The sequence below is a fragment of the Anabrus simplex genome, chromosome 2 (assembly GCF_040414725.1).
Source record: "Anabrus simplex isolate iqAnaSimp1 chromosome 2, ASM4041472v1, whole genome shotgun sequence".
NCBI classification, from domain to species: domain Eukaryota; kingdom Metazoa; phylum Arthropoda; class Insecta; order Orthoptera; family Tettigoniidae; genus Anabrus; species Anabrus simplex.
The window spans coordinates 291,416,700-291,431,264 of NC_090266.1; the positions used below are offsets into that span (position 1 = coordinate 291,416,700).

General features: G+C 41.6%; 1 protein-coding gene across 2 annotated transcripts in view; it reads left to right on the top strand.

Moving 5' to 3' along the window:
- Positions 1-394: 394 nt before the first annotated feature.
- Positions 395-14,565, top strand: part of LOC136862781 (zinc finger protein ZFP2) — an 88,774-nt gene continuing 74,603 nt past the window's right edge. Inside the window, exons 1-2 of one of the 2 annotated variants that reach the window (XM_067139036.2) lie at positions 395-585; positions 1,495-1,729. The gene's annotated coding sequence lies outside the window, so the exon portion shown is untranslated. The remainder of the gene's footprint in view (positions 586-1,494; positions 1,730-14,565) is intronic. The other variant, XM_067139034.2, reaches the window with a different exon arrangement.

The window sequence follows — 14,565 nt, forward strand, 5'->3', positions numbered from 1 at the left end:
TGAGTCCAACCACATCCCTCAGGAAGAAGAAGGTTATTAAATGTAATCGGTACTGTTGCTTTTGCTTTTGCTTTTCTTTCTTTAGAATAATAACAAACTTCCTGCACTACATATGGAGATTTTGAAGGTGAAGGATTGGTTAGGAAAACAGTGCGTATTCGTGAGGTACAGATTTACTTACCGAATGCGTGTTGTATCTTAGAATTGGTGAAATCAAATAAGTATTTAACAGGATTATTCCTTTAATAAATTTCGCCATTTATTTTTGAGTTCCAAATGTCGCTCTGGTAGTACAGCTTTTCAGCTTAGGGTGGTGTGGTTGGACACACAAGTTGAAAGTTCAAATCCCCGCTCAAATAGCGGGCTCTGATTGATCCTGTTATGAAGTGGAATACAGATTGTCTTAGTGTTAGAACCGCGGTGTGCTGTCAAATGTGGGCATAAGAATTCAACTTCCCTTTGCCCTTGTTGGTTGTAGAAACAGTACATAAATGCTAGAGGTTTAAGCATATAATTACGTCGGAATAAATACAAATGAAAGAAAATTCCTTGGATAATTGGTCAGGTTAAGGCTGACTTCACTCGGTATGTTTATTTTTATTTCTGTGTGGAGTTGTCAATGATATTATGCACAATCCTCTCAATTGTTGTAGACCATTTTCTATTCTGGCCAGCACACTTAAAGATTTTTGTTAAGGTTCTCATTAAGATAACTCATCTGTCACTTTGAGCTGACATCATTGGTGCTGTTTTCCATAGCAACAACTGAAGACAGGGAGTTATTTAACAATGAAAGTGCTTCAGCATTGGCTAATTTTCCTAAATGAGAACATAAACAACTTCGTAGATTGTTTTTTGTTTGAATGGTAGCTTATAAGTAAGAAAAATGCGTGGTTCTTTTGTGATGTGAAAAATTGTGCTGCAGAATATTCTTTTAAATAGCTACAGTAAGGTGTTCTGATATTTGAAAGCATTGTTTAGTTTGAGAGGGGCTGATGACCTAGATGTTAGGCCCCTTTAAACAATAAGCAACAGCAAACAAGCATTAGTCTGAGAGTCCTGTCCTATTGTAATTTAATCCTTGATACTGTTCAGAAAAGGCAAGGAAGTTTTCATTCATTCAATCATGGTTTTATCACTTGCAGATAATTTGCAATCTTTTCTGAACTCCTTGTATTCCTGTTTGTAATAGGTACTGTTTATAGTCCATCTGTGATAAAAGTAGAATTGATTTAGTGTTCCTCTGTACCCCTCAGGTTATGTTACGTTAACTACTGGCTTGTATGGTCACAGCTGGTGAGTGTTGGAGGTTCGAACACCTGTCTTACTAATTCAGTGATATCTTCCAGAAGTTTGTGTCTTTTCTCTTCTGATGTTACGACTGGTTACATGACTTATTTAGATTTATTTGTGCTCAAGGTTGCAGTATTGTACCCCAATACTGTACATTCTGTTGGCATTCAAGAGTACTCACATGTGTTCACTCGATTCCAGGCCAGTGCAGCCTTTCACACTGATATTGTGGAATTGAAGGAATACTTGCTGCTGGCAGGCTCCTACGCCAGCTGCATGCAAACAGTTACCAAATGTCTGTTGCATAACACTGGATGCCACATTCAAGTATCCCTCTAGGCCACCCGAATGATGCTCTTCACGCACTATTGTCCGTCGGATTGGTCCTGTGCCTGGTCTACAAGCCTGTATTGCTGCCATACATCTTGAACCACAGGTACATGCTGGCCAACACTTCACTTCAGAGATGGCCCATTCTCACATGGACAAATTATTAGAGCCCTCCCGAATTTCAATATTTGTTGATACCAAGTTCTTCTTGCCACTATTCGACCACTGCTGCCATGTGTGTTGTACCATAAGAGCATGTCGACCAACACATGCAGTTTCAGTCCTTGGAGATGAAGCATTCTCAAACAGATAAATTATTCAAACATTCTCAAATTGCAATATTTGTTGATACTGAGATCTTTGTCATCCAGGTTTGATCAAGGATCACTTCCTTTCATAACCTTCAATGTGTTAGTGCGACATTAAATCACTAGGAAAAAGAGAGAAGAAACTATTTCATATCACAGACTGTGATGTAGCTTTTGCCAGACTGAGTGGCTCAGATGCTAGAGCACTAGCCTTCTGAACTAATGTAGACAGGTTTGATCCTGTCTCAGTCTAGTGCTATTTGAAGGTGCTCAAATATGCCAGTCTCATGTCAGTAGAGTTACTGACACAAGAAATCCTGCAGGGACCAAATTTTGGCACCATGACATTTCTGAAAATTGTAAGTTTTTAGTGGGACAGAAATCCAATATCATCATAATCATCTAAGTTGCATTGTGTTCTACATATTGGAAATGGCTTGTCTGACCAATCACATACTGCCATTTAAGCATTTTAATTGGCTTAAAATGGTATTGTTCTCATACCTACAGAGCACCATCCCATATGTTGAAAATCATTGCAAATGACAGTATTTGTTGGTGTTACAGTTTTCATTATGAGTAGTGTATATGATACAAAAATTGTGTGTCTGGATGAGATATTATTGTTATTAATATACAGTTATGAGGCAGTTAATTTTTAATGAGAATTCAGAGCAATTCAGAAATGTAGCACTGTTTATCTTTTCATGGTAGTTCCCAGTTTCCTTGAACATGTACAGACTGCTAGGAATGCATTTGTTTGCTGTACTGCCTTGTAACTCAGTAATTTAAATGGACACTGCCATTGTTCCTTCTACTGAATTATCTGGCCAGCCTTTTACCAGAGTGTGGTACGTTTTGAGGCACATTTCAATTAGTCATACATGTTTTACTTTAACCATGTGGTACCGAGAGAGTTGGCCGTGTGATTAGGAGCTGTGAGCTTTCATTTGGGAGTCCAGCTCCATGGCTAAATGGTTAGCATGCTGGCCTTCAGCCATGGGAGTCCCGGGTTCAATTCCAGGCAGGGTCGGGAATTTTAACCCTAATTGGTTAATAATCTGGCACTAGGGATGGGTGTATGTGTTGCCTTTATTATCATTTCATTCTCATCACGACGCGCAGTACAAAAGACCTGCACCTGGCAAGCCAAACTTGTCCTTGGACACTCCCGGCACTAAAAGCCATTCGCCATTAATTTTATTCGGTTGATAGTGGGTTCGAACCCCACTGTCGGCAGGTGTGAAGATGGTTTTCTGTGGTTTCCCATTTTCACGCCAGCCAAATGCTGGGGCTGTAAGTGAATTAAGGCAACGAGCACTTCCTTCTTACTCCCTGCCATTTCCTATCCTATCGTTGCTATAAGACTTATCTGTGTTGGTATGACTTAAAGCAAACTGTAAAAAACAGTAAATAACTACCATGTGATGAATGTAAACAGGAGAGTTGGCAATCAAGTTTCGAGATTCCACTCTGTCAATACGAATGGTTATGAATGAGCTTGTGATTGGTTGGATGTCTGCCTCCATAGCGTAACAGTTAGTGTTATTAGTGGACATCCTCACGGTCCCGGGTTCAATTCCCAGTACTGCCAGAAATTTAAGAATGGCAGGAGGACTGGTTTAGGGTTGAAATGGTACATGCAGCTTACCTCTGCTGAGGGTGTGCGTGAAAAGAGATGCAACCGTGCGGGATGAGGACACAAGATTACTTTCATTGGTTGGATGTGTGCTTCCGGTCATAACCACTAGTAGTGTGACCAGCAAAGTTTTAGGGGCAAAGTAGCACGTGGCTTCATTTATATTATGAAATTGTAGGCTATAAAGATACATAAAATATGTGATTACTAGCTTTAGTCAGAATTCTGATAATTTTATTTGGATAGCTCCCCCTCTCCCCCCTTTTTTTTTGCTATTTGCTTTTCGTCACACCGACACAGATAGGTCTTATGGTGACGATGGAATAGGAAAGGCCTATTAGTGGGAATGAAGTGCCATGGCCTTAATTAAGGTACAGCCGCAGCATTTGCCTGGTGTGAAAATGGGAAACCACCGAAAACCATCTTCAGGGCTCCTGACAGTGGGGGCCGACCCCACTATCTCCCAGATGCAATCTTACAGCTGCGCGACCCTAACCACACGGCCAACTCGCCTGGTGGAAAGCCCTTTAACAAGCCTTTTCAGATTTTTCTCTCTTAATAATGTGTAGAATCCAGTTTTGCAGGATTTACCACCATTGATAAGAACTTGCATAATTGAGAAAAGGCTTTTAAAGATAGTCTGTTTCCCTCATCACTCCACTATAAGTTCATCAGGGGAACACACATATTATTAGCTTTTCTTGTATTATAATTGTGAATTACTGAATTTCTTTTACATACTATAATATATTTGAGTGTGCCAGATTACGAGTTATTTTATATATGTAATACATGTGATACATATGAGTAATTTTATACCAATGGAGATTTCTGTCATAGGCTATTGAGTGAAAGAACATTGCATAGCCTGTACAATTGTTCAGTAGGAGTTAACAGCTAGGCATTTAAAAAAAAGTAGGCTATTTTCAGTGCCCTTTTATGCCGTATAAAAGCGCTAGTGAATAATTCTTTAGGACAACATGCCCATATATGGATCATATCAGTAATATGCCTCTCAATTAATGCTTGGAAAACACCTTTTAGTAAATCATAAGAAAATGTAGGTATATTTTATTCTGTTTAGAATGCCGATAGCTGGGATCACTTTGTCACAGATAGATTCGACATGATTTTTCACGTTAGTGATTCATCTAAATTAGTCCAAGAAATTTAGTAGCAAAGGTTATTAGGTATTAGGTATTAATTGTCCAAGAAATGTCGATTGTAAAGCTAAAAAGAATTCTTTTTAGGTTTCTGAAATAGAATATCGTTGGTTTTTGTCAGATTAATTGTAAATAATATTTTACAGAACCATATTTCAGTTAAATTTGCATAATGCTGCATATCTTGTTCAAGTTCTTGAATGTTATCACTGGTATAGAATATATTGGTGTCATCAGCAAAAAGTGATAATCTACCCCGAAGATGTAAGTTGAAGTCTTGACGACATAAATATTAATTTCTCTCAAACCATTTGGCATACAAGTTTGAAATTTCACATGGCGGTTGTTCCTGTATGCCTTAGAATTTAAATAAAAATTGGTCGTAAAATAATATACCCCTAAGGGGTTTTGGCCGTAAGGGTGGGGCCCAAAAACACAAATATTCATATCTCTGAAATCTACTGGCATATGAGGCTGAAGTTTCACATGATATTTGAGCTCTGGGACAATATTTGTGGGACTGGTTGTTTTTTTGCTAGGGGCTTTACGTCGCACCGACACAGATAGGTCTTATGGCGACGATGGGATAGGAAAGGCCTAGGAGTTGGAAGGAAGCGGCCGTGGCCTTAATTAAGGTACAGCCCCAGCATTTGCCTGGTGTGAAAATGGGAAACCACGGAAAACCATTTTCAGGGCTGCCGATAGTGGGATTCGAACCTACTATCTCCCAGATGCAAGCTCACAGCCGCGCGCCTCTACGCGCACGGCCAACTCGCCCGGTGGGACTGGTTGTGAGGTGATTTATGTCACGATGAGTGAGCATCAGTTCAGATTCCTAATTCGATGTTTAAGATTTGATGACGTACGTGGCAGAGAACAATGTGGAAAGAAGAGAAGAATAAGTCGAATTCTTTTTATGAGGAAATTATATCTCAAAAAATTGAAGATGTTACTGACGTGAAAGTTGGTATTTTGAACCCCCTTTAAAAATGAAGAAACATGTATTTTTTTTTTTCGGAGAATCCACTTAAGGGGTTGAAAAGATTTGAAAAAGTGGGTGAATTTTGAATATGAGTACCGGTATATCTACAGTATATGTCAAAACTTAAGATGTTACAGACATGAAACTTGGTATTTGGAATGTCCTTTAAAAATACAGGAACACTTTTTTTGTTTTCGGAAAAGGCACTTAATGGGGGGTGAAAAAAGAAGTGAATAACTTTTATGAGGGTGCTTATAAAAACTGAAGATGTTACAGGTGCAAACATTGGTATTTATAATCTCTGTTAAAAGTAAAGGAACATGTATTTTTTTGTTTTCAGAAGATGGGAAGGACTGATAAAGGGGTTGAATTCATTTTATAGGAATTCTTATAGCAAATCTCAAAACTGAAGATGTTACGACGTGAAAATATGTAGGCCTATTTGGAATCTCCTTTTAAAATAGACTTTTTTTTTTTTTTTTTTTGTTTTTTTTTTTTTTTCGATTTGAGAGAAGACTGTTTCTCACATGTACTGTTCTATGTTGCATGGTCATCTTAGCCCCAAAAGGCAATAACACAAACTTGGTTTACAAAGAGTTTCCGGGGTAAATGAAACTCAATTTTCGGTGAGTGTTCATACTTTAGGGATTTTCAGATCATGTCTTAGTACAGTACCGAGGAATGATTACTTTGATCATTTTACGAAATCCACGCGAGCAAAGCCATGGGTAACTGCTAGTAATTAATAATTAACACTGCAGTGATCGCGTGTTCTACTATTGTAGAATATCTTTTCCAGCCCTGAGCGGTTGGCAACATGTGTGGCCGTGAGGGTCAATGTACCTTCCCCCACACACTTACACGTACCCCAGTGCAGTTTCGCGCGTCTAGCTGTCGCGCACTTAGCTTGAGCTGAACAACAATGTAGTGTTCTACTATTGTAGATCGCGCTATCTCTCGCGTACCATTTGTGCTTTGTAATTCTCACGTGTATTTTTTTCTCTCCATGTCCTTTTTGACAATTGAGTGATTATATACAATTGAAAATGTCGGAATGTGACAGGGAGCAAGTGCGAATGTGGTTGGAGGAGGAGGCAGAAAGTGATAATGAAAGTGTGCTCGGTGTTGAGGATGAAGAAGAACTAGAGGATGATTTTGTACAAGAAAGTGCAGAACACAGTGATACTGAGGACACACCAGGACCAATAGTAGAAGAAGAAGAGGATGAAGAAACCATGCCGATACAGTCTGCTGTTGGAGCAACACATACGCAACATTTATGTTTATGCGTGAGTTTTACATTGGTAGAGAAAATAGGGAAAGGAAAGAACCATCTCGCTGGTATCTAGAACCCTTAGTCCCACGAACTTCAGGAACACCCGATATCAACATAATACCTGCTTTTCATCGGCCTGGGCCTCAAGGAAATGCAAAACATGCAACAAGTCCATTAGCGTCATTGTTGTGTCTTATCGATGATGAAATGATTCGACATGTAGTTTCAAGCACAAACATATATATAGATAAGATAAGAAATACATTTAGCAGAGATAGAGATGCTAAATATACAGATGAGTTGGAAATCAAATCTCTGCTAGGCATTATGTATATGTGCGGTGTTTTAAAATCAAGAGTGACTGCTGTATCAGTCGGTCCCACAGTCGATGTTTCTTGTCTATTAGGTGGACCCGTAGCATGCTTTTTAGCTCCTGGTTCCCTCGTTCCATTGGATTGGTGCTTGGGTTGTACGAAGGGGAATCAAATATAAACGGCATTTTATTTTTTATTTAAATTCATTTATTGAAAAACACAAGGCAATTACGATTTATTTTTCCACATAGTTTCCTGCTTTGGAAATGCATTTGGTCCAGCATGTGGGCAGCTGTTGAAGCCCTCATCGTAAAAAGAACAGGGTCATGTCACCAGCCAGTTGCGCACAAAGCTTCCACACTTTCATCATCTTCAAAGAGTTGCCCTCCTAGAGCTTCTTTAACCGGTCTGAACAAATGGAAATCGCTGGGCGATAAGTCTGGGCTGTAAGGAGGATGATCAAGTGTAGTTTCAAATCGGTTGGTCTCGTCTTTTGTGGCGATATGCAACCCTCACCTTGTTCAACAGCTTGCAATAGTAAGCAGCATTGATTGTGCATTGCTCATGCAAAAAATCAATCAGCAAAATGCCTTGCTGATCGAAATCAACGGTTGCAAGAACCTTGCAAGCTGACAGTTGAGTCTTGGGTTTCACTGGTACTGTCTCCCCTTTCCTCTATCACACCTTACACACATGTGTCCGTGACAGTGTTTGATCACTGAACTGTGCAGTCAATCTCTGGCAAATTTCCACCACTGTAACTCCTTCACGAGCAAGAAATTTTGTAATTATGCATTTATGCAGTGGAGGGGTGCACTGTTGCTCCTACGAAGGCCATCCGGAAAGTGGTACCCGTTTGCGCAACAAAGACACAGGAGTAAATATTAACAAATATACACATTTTTATTGGAAAGAGCATACTTCACACTACTTCTCCACATAATCTCCAAGCAAATCTAGGCATTTGTCATAACGTGGGACGAGTTTTTGTATTCCAGCGTTATAGTCCTCCGTCAGCGTATTGAAATACGTAGTCACAGCTCGTTTAAGTTCTTCATTGCTGTCAAATCTTTTTCCCGCCAGAAAGTCTTTAAGCTTCGTAAAGAGATGAAAATCCGAAGGGGCCAAGTCCGGGCTATGCGGGGGATGGTCGAAGGTTTCCCACTTGAATTGCTGCAAAAGTTGTTGTGTTATCGCAACTGCATGAGACCTGGCATTGTCATGAAGGAGAATGACGCCTTTAGACAATAGACCTCGCCGTCGATTTTGTATTGCCAGCCGTAATTTCTTTAATGTTTCACAATATGCATTAGCATTAATTGTGTCTCCACGGGCCTTAAAATCAATGAGCAGTACACCTCGGCGATCCCAGAAAACGGTTGCCATGAGTTTCCTGGTGGACAGAACTGTCTTGAATTTTTTTGGTTTGGTTGTTGAATGAGCATGATGCCACTCCATTGACTGTCGTTTACTCTCAGGTGATGCATAACAAACCCATGTTTCGTCCCCAGTAATGATGCGAGTCAGGAAAGAGTCTCCTTCATTGGAATAACATCCCAGAAACGTCAGTGCTGCAGCCATATGCTTGGTTTTGTGCTCCTTTGTAAGCATGCGAGGGACCCATCTTGCACAGATTTTTGAATAACGCAGATGGTCTTTGACAGTTTCGTGAACAATTGTTTGAGACACATTAGGAAAAGGTTCACAGAGTTCATCAATTGTGACGCGCCGATCGTTCCTCACACATTTGTCTACTGCGCTCAGCAGTTGGTCTGTAATGACAGATGGTCTCCCTGAACGCTCCTCGTCATGTGTATTCTCTCTCCCCAGGTTGAAGTTGCGACACCAGCGCCGAACAGACGACTCGTCCATCACATTGTCTCCATACACCTCCGTTAATTGGCGATGAATATCTCAAGGTCAAACGTTTCGTGCATTAAGAAATTTAATCACGGCCCTCACTTCACAACTGGCGGGGTTCTCAATTTGTTTAAACATTTTAAACGATCACAGACACAACACAGGCAATGCTAGTGTCACGCAACCTCGCACAGAGCAGGCAGGCAAGCCACTGACACGGTCTGTCTTTGCCCAGCGGCTACCCGAGTCGTCAGCTCTTCATGCGGCGATAACAGGTACTACTTTCTGGATGGCCCTCGTACATTATGAGCGTTACTGACGGAATGGCAGGAAATATCTAACAGAATGCTCTCCCCACTCCTAACGGTCCCGCCTAAGCATAGCAGAAGCGTGGGGCCAGTCCTACCAAATGTTGATGTTTAACATAGCCACACAGACGCTCACGAGATGCTGTCAGTTGGTACAATACTTTTTGTTACGGACTTTTCCGTGGTAGGTAGAGGTGAAAGAAGGTGCGGGTGTGAATGGGTTTCAAGCTACGAAATTATAGTGCAATGTAAAATTAATTTAAAATTTAATAAGGTTATATTTTCTTTTCGAAAACAAAGAAATAACAAGCATGGCAGGTACAAAGTAGCAATTCAAAAGGGGTTAGTTACAATATTTACAGAATTTGGGCTTCGCGCCCTGACTTCACAATGCTTGGGCAATCAGCTCAGTTTTACCCCAAACACAAGTTTTAACAGAGGGGGAGAAAACCCCATTCATACCTAGGAGCCCTTGCTCCAAATTACACTGAAAAACCTCCATGAGGCATACAACCCAGAATTTTCAAAAGAGTCACTCGCTCTCAAAATTTAAGCCTCTCCCAGGCCACACCAAACTCCACCTTCAAGTTGTCCTCAACGGACATAAACACAGGGGTAAAATACCCAATCTACTGAGGTCTATTAAAAGAAAAGCAGGTTAATTAAATGACCTCTAAAATAATAATTTGAGAGGAGGCGAACTTGCACTCCTAATACACTTTGATTAAGACCTACTTGGCACTAGGCCGTTAATACAAGGGCTAATCCCATGCTAAAGAGGTGACTTAAGAAAAGAACAATTTGTTTTACATTAACGAAAAATAGGTCGAGAAAATAAGTTCACCTCAAGACAATGTGAGTGGGAGCTCGAGAGGGTTAGCACTCTCTATCCCAACATGTCGTTTTACAAGAGAATAGATGAAAAGGGAAGTTACATTTTAGGAAAAGGTTACATGGTTGAACGCTTAAAACCCGCCCCGAAAGTTAAACTGCTGAGCTAGCAAAGAAAGAAGTTATTAATCGGCCATTACCTTGTGTTGAACGGCAGGAGAAGAAAGAGGCGCTTCCCGCCCCCTGCTATGTACTTAACACACTGAAAGATGGAACAGAAGTGGCCTAGAGACCCAAAAATCAGCAGTTTAAATACTCTCGCGGAAGTTTCTAGGCGTTAGGGGAAAGAAAACACCCTCCCACAAACTCTTTATTGGATAGGACCCCGCAACAGATTAAAGTTGGGGGAAGATACATCTGATTGGATAGAAATTAATTTAAGAAATTCGGGATTGGTTAGGTTCAACACAAGGGGAAGAAAGGGGTAAATGTTGCCAACTTAAACAATGATAGAAGGAAATTTAACAAAGAACAAACTCTTGAAATTCAATTTTCTCCAAAAAAATAGTTCTTTGACTCCGCACTAGGTTGCACTATTGTAGATCTTCAGTAGTGTCCTCTAGAAGAGAAAGTTCACACTTCTTACTTCAAGCGAAACAAAAACACATCAAAAATGACACAGTTCAAAAACTCAAAATTTTCCACGTGGTGACATCTTCTGAGACGGTAGAAAATTAATACTGTCAATAAAGTTCAGACTTCCTCCAGCAGAGGAGTTTCAACAGGCGCACATTTTAAATTAGCGGAGTGGAGGTGTACCGCCCGGTACAGACCTCCCCCCCCAAAAGTTCCTCCAGGGATGACACATGAAATCAGTTTGAAACAAGGTCCAAGTTATGCTGTGGGTATGAAGATTGATTGCCAAAAAATTTATAAGATTTTCTTAATTTGGGGTTGATTTGGTTTCAAAATTTGTTGTTGCAGATGAAGTAAAGTCTTTATATTTGTAGAAGTTGAATTTCTGAAGATAACTTTTTATACTTGAAAGTGAAGGAAAAAAAGAAATTTCAAAGTCCACCAAATATTGCAGTTGAATTCCCAAGTGTAGTCATTACTTATGGTATCTGTTCATGTAGTAGATGGTGATGAAGTGGGATTGCCAGACCGGCCGTTGCGGCTTGCGTCCAAAGGAGGCCGCTCGGACCCCTCAAGTACCCTGAGATACCGCTCGCCCGCACTATGAGGGGAGCAGAGGTGTTGAAGCACGCCGCGCCCGCGGTGAACATATACAGGCTGCGGGCAAGTAGCAGGTCGTGCGCCGCACATCAGCCTTGGCCGGGAGGAGAGCTCCGGCTCGCCGTGCACACGTCGTCCTCGCTGGGGCCGAGGGGGCCCGTCCTCAGCTCCAGTTGTTGCACGGCGCCGCGCGGCTGCGGGGGCACTGAAACATTAAAGCTTGGCGGCAGAATTGTGTTGGACCATCATCTTTTTTGAGGGTACAGGCTTGTGGAGAGGTTGAGGGGCCAGCGGCGTGCAAATATCCATGGCTTAAGTCAAGCCACTGTGTGTATTGAAGCAGGAGACGGGAGCGTGGTAATGGCCGAGGTAAGGACAGGAAGGCAGTTTAACAATCAGGGTGGTTTACAAGAAATGCTTACATATAAAATAAAATAGAAGGAGCAGAATGCCTTAAAAGTTGAACTCAAAAAAAAATATAACCTTCATATTCCTTTCAAATTATATGAAGCAAGTTGACACAAAATTTACACTGGTTTCACCTGTGACAGGTGAACCCTAAATATCCTCTCGGTGGCTGGATTGCTTAATAACAACGTAACCGGGGTGAGGAAATCGAGAATTATACAAGGCCCATGAAATCTGGGGGCAAGCTTGCCCGCGGGAACAAAATTTTTGACCATAACCTGGTCACCTACCTTCAAAGGGGTGGGTCTCCGTCCACGATCATACCTTTCCCTAACCTTTTCATGAGACACTTTAAGATTGGCTTTAGCCTTCTTCCAAAGATCTTTAATGTTATCCGGATCTATTGTCTCGGGTAGAATGTCATTCAGAGACCAGAGGTTAGAGAGCGGCGAGTTGGGAACAAACTTGAACATCAAAGAAGCTGGAGTAAACTTGTGAGATTCATGAACCGCCGAATTCAAAGCAAAAGCTATCCAATGCAGGGACGTGTCCCACCTGGAATGATCTTCATGATGATAGGCAATAAGTGCTGACCTGAGATTACGGTTAACCCTTTCAGCCAGAGATGGTTGAGGGTAATAAGCAGAAGTAGTTACATGAGAGATTGATAAGTCAAAACAGAATTTACGAAATAAATTAGATGTAAAAGCCTTAGCATTATCAGATACAATATATTGACACGGACCAAAAGAAGCAAAAATAGAATTTAAGCAGGTAATGGTAGACTGAGCGGTAGCCAGCTTAGTCGGAAATAACCAAGAAAATCTGGTAAAACCATCTACGCACACAAAGATGAACTTGTTAGCATTACCCTTTGACTGGGGGAAGGGTCCTACATAATCGATATACAGACGTTCCATGGGGCGCGACGCTTGATGCGAAGACAAAAGGCCTACCTTGGTGGACATGGTGGGTTTACTGAGCAAACAAGATTTACAAGCTTTTACAAGTTCCCGGATTTCACCGTCCATACCTTTCCAGATGAACATTTCACGAATCTTCTCACGAGTTTTAAAGATTCCAAGATGCCCTCCTAATGGGGTCTCATGATAATACTTGAAGATCATAGGTACAAGAACAGCTGGAACGACAACTTTCATCATCCTATCATGCCTCGATGGGCAACATAGAACCCCATTCCTCAGAACATAAGGGACAACATGTTCCCCAGAAGAAAGGGTTTCCATTATCGGAGCCAGCGTCGGATCTTCACGTTGGTATTTCTCAATATCCCTAAAAAGCATGGGAGCATCTGTTAAGATGGCATTAACACCAGATAGTATGGACTCGGGAGGTGATGAACTGTCGACCGGTTCGTGGGTCTCGACGTCGTTATGAAACATACGGCTGAGTCCATCAGCAACAACATTTTCGGTACCTCTGATATGTCTAACATCAAACTGGAAGGCGGAAATACGAATAGCCCAGCGGGCTATACGACCAGTACGATGCGGCCTACCTAAGACCCAGCTTAATGCTTGGTTATCTGTCTCCAGGTCCAATTTGACGTGTTCCAGATAGAGACGGAACTTTTCTAAGGCGAATAAGACTGCCAAACCTTCGAGCTCATAGATGGAATACTTGGCTTCTTGAGCCGACAAGGTCCTAGAGGCATAGGCGATAGGTCGCCTCCCTAGTTCAGTCTCTTGAAGAAGGACTGCAGCTACTGCTGACGACGATGCGTCGGTTTGGACAATGAATTTCTTCGAGAAATCAGGCATAGCAAGGACAGGGGCATTACAAAGCGCTAATTTAAGATCTTCAAAAGCGGCTTGTTGAGAAGGTCCCCACTCGAATTTGATGCCTTTCCTACGAAGAAGGTTTAAGGGCGCCGCTCTATTAGCAAAGTTAGGAATGAACTTCCTGAAGAAATTCACCATACCAATGAACCTGGCGATACCTTTAATGTCCTTGGGAGGTTTAAAATCACGGATGGCCTGTGTTCTAGAATGATCGACTGCTACACCATCGGGTGACACAATATGCCCTAGGAATGACATAGAGGGCTTAGCAAAGGCAACCTTGGACAACTTAACAGTTAACCCAGCCTTACGAAGGCGATCGAGAACTTCTCGCAAATGATCTAGATGTTCTTCAAAAGTCTCTGAAAATACGACGACATCATCTAAATAGTGATATAAGTACTCGAATTTGATGTCGGAGAAGACCCTATCTAGTAGCCTAGTGAGCACAGCTGCCCCCGTGGGGAGCCCGAAAGGCACGCGGTTGTATTCGTATAAATTCCAGTCCGTGGCAAACGCTGTAAGGTGTTTAGACTCTTCGGCAAGGGGAATTTGATTATAGGCCTGATTCAAGTCCAAGATAGTGAAGAACTTGGCCTTACGAAACCATGAAAAGCAAGAATGAAGGTCAGGAAGGGGCACAGATTGCAACACCACCTTCCGATTGAGAGCCCTGTAATCAATGACAGGCCTGAAGCCTCCTTGGGGTTTCGGGACTAGAAAAATAGGCGATGAATACGCCGACTTAGAGGGCCTAATAATACCATCCTTCAACATCTGATCGATAATTTCTTTCAGAGCCTTCATTTTAGGTG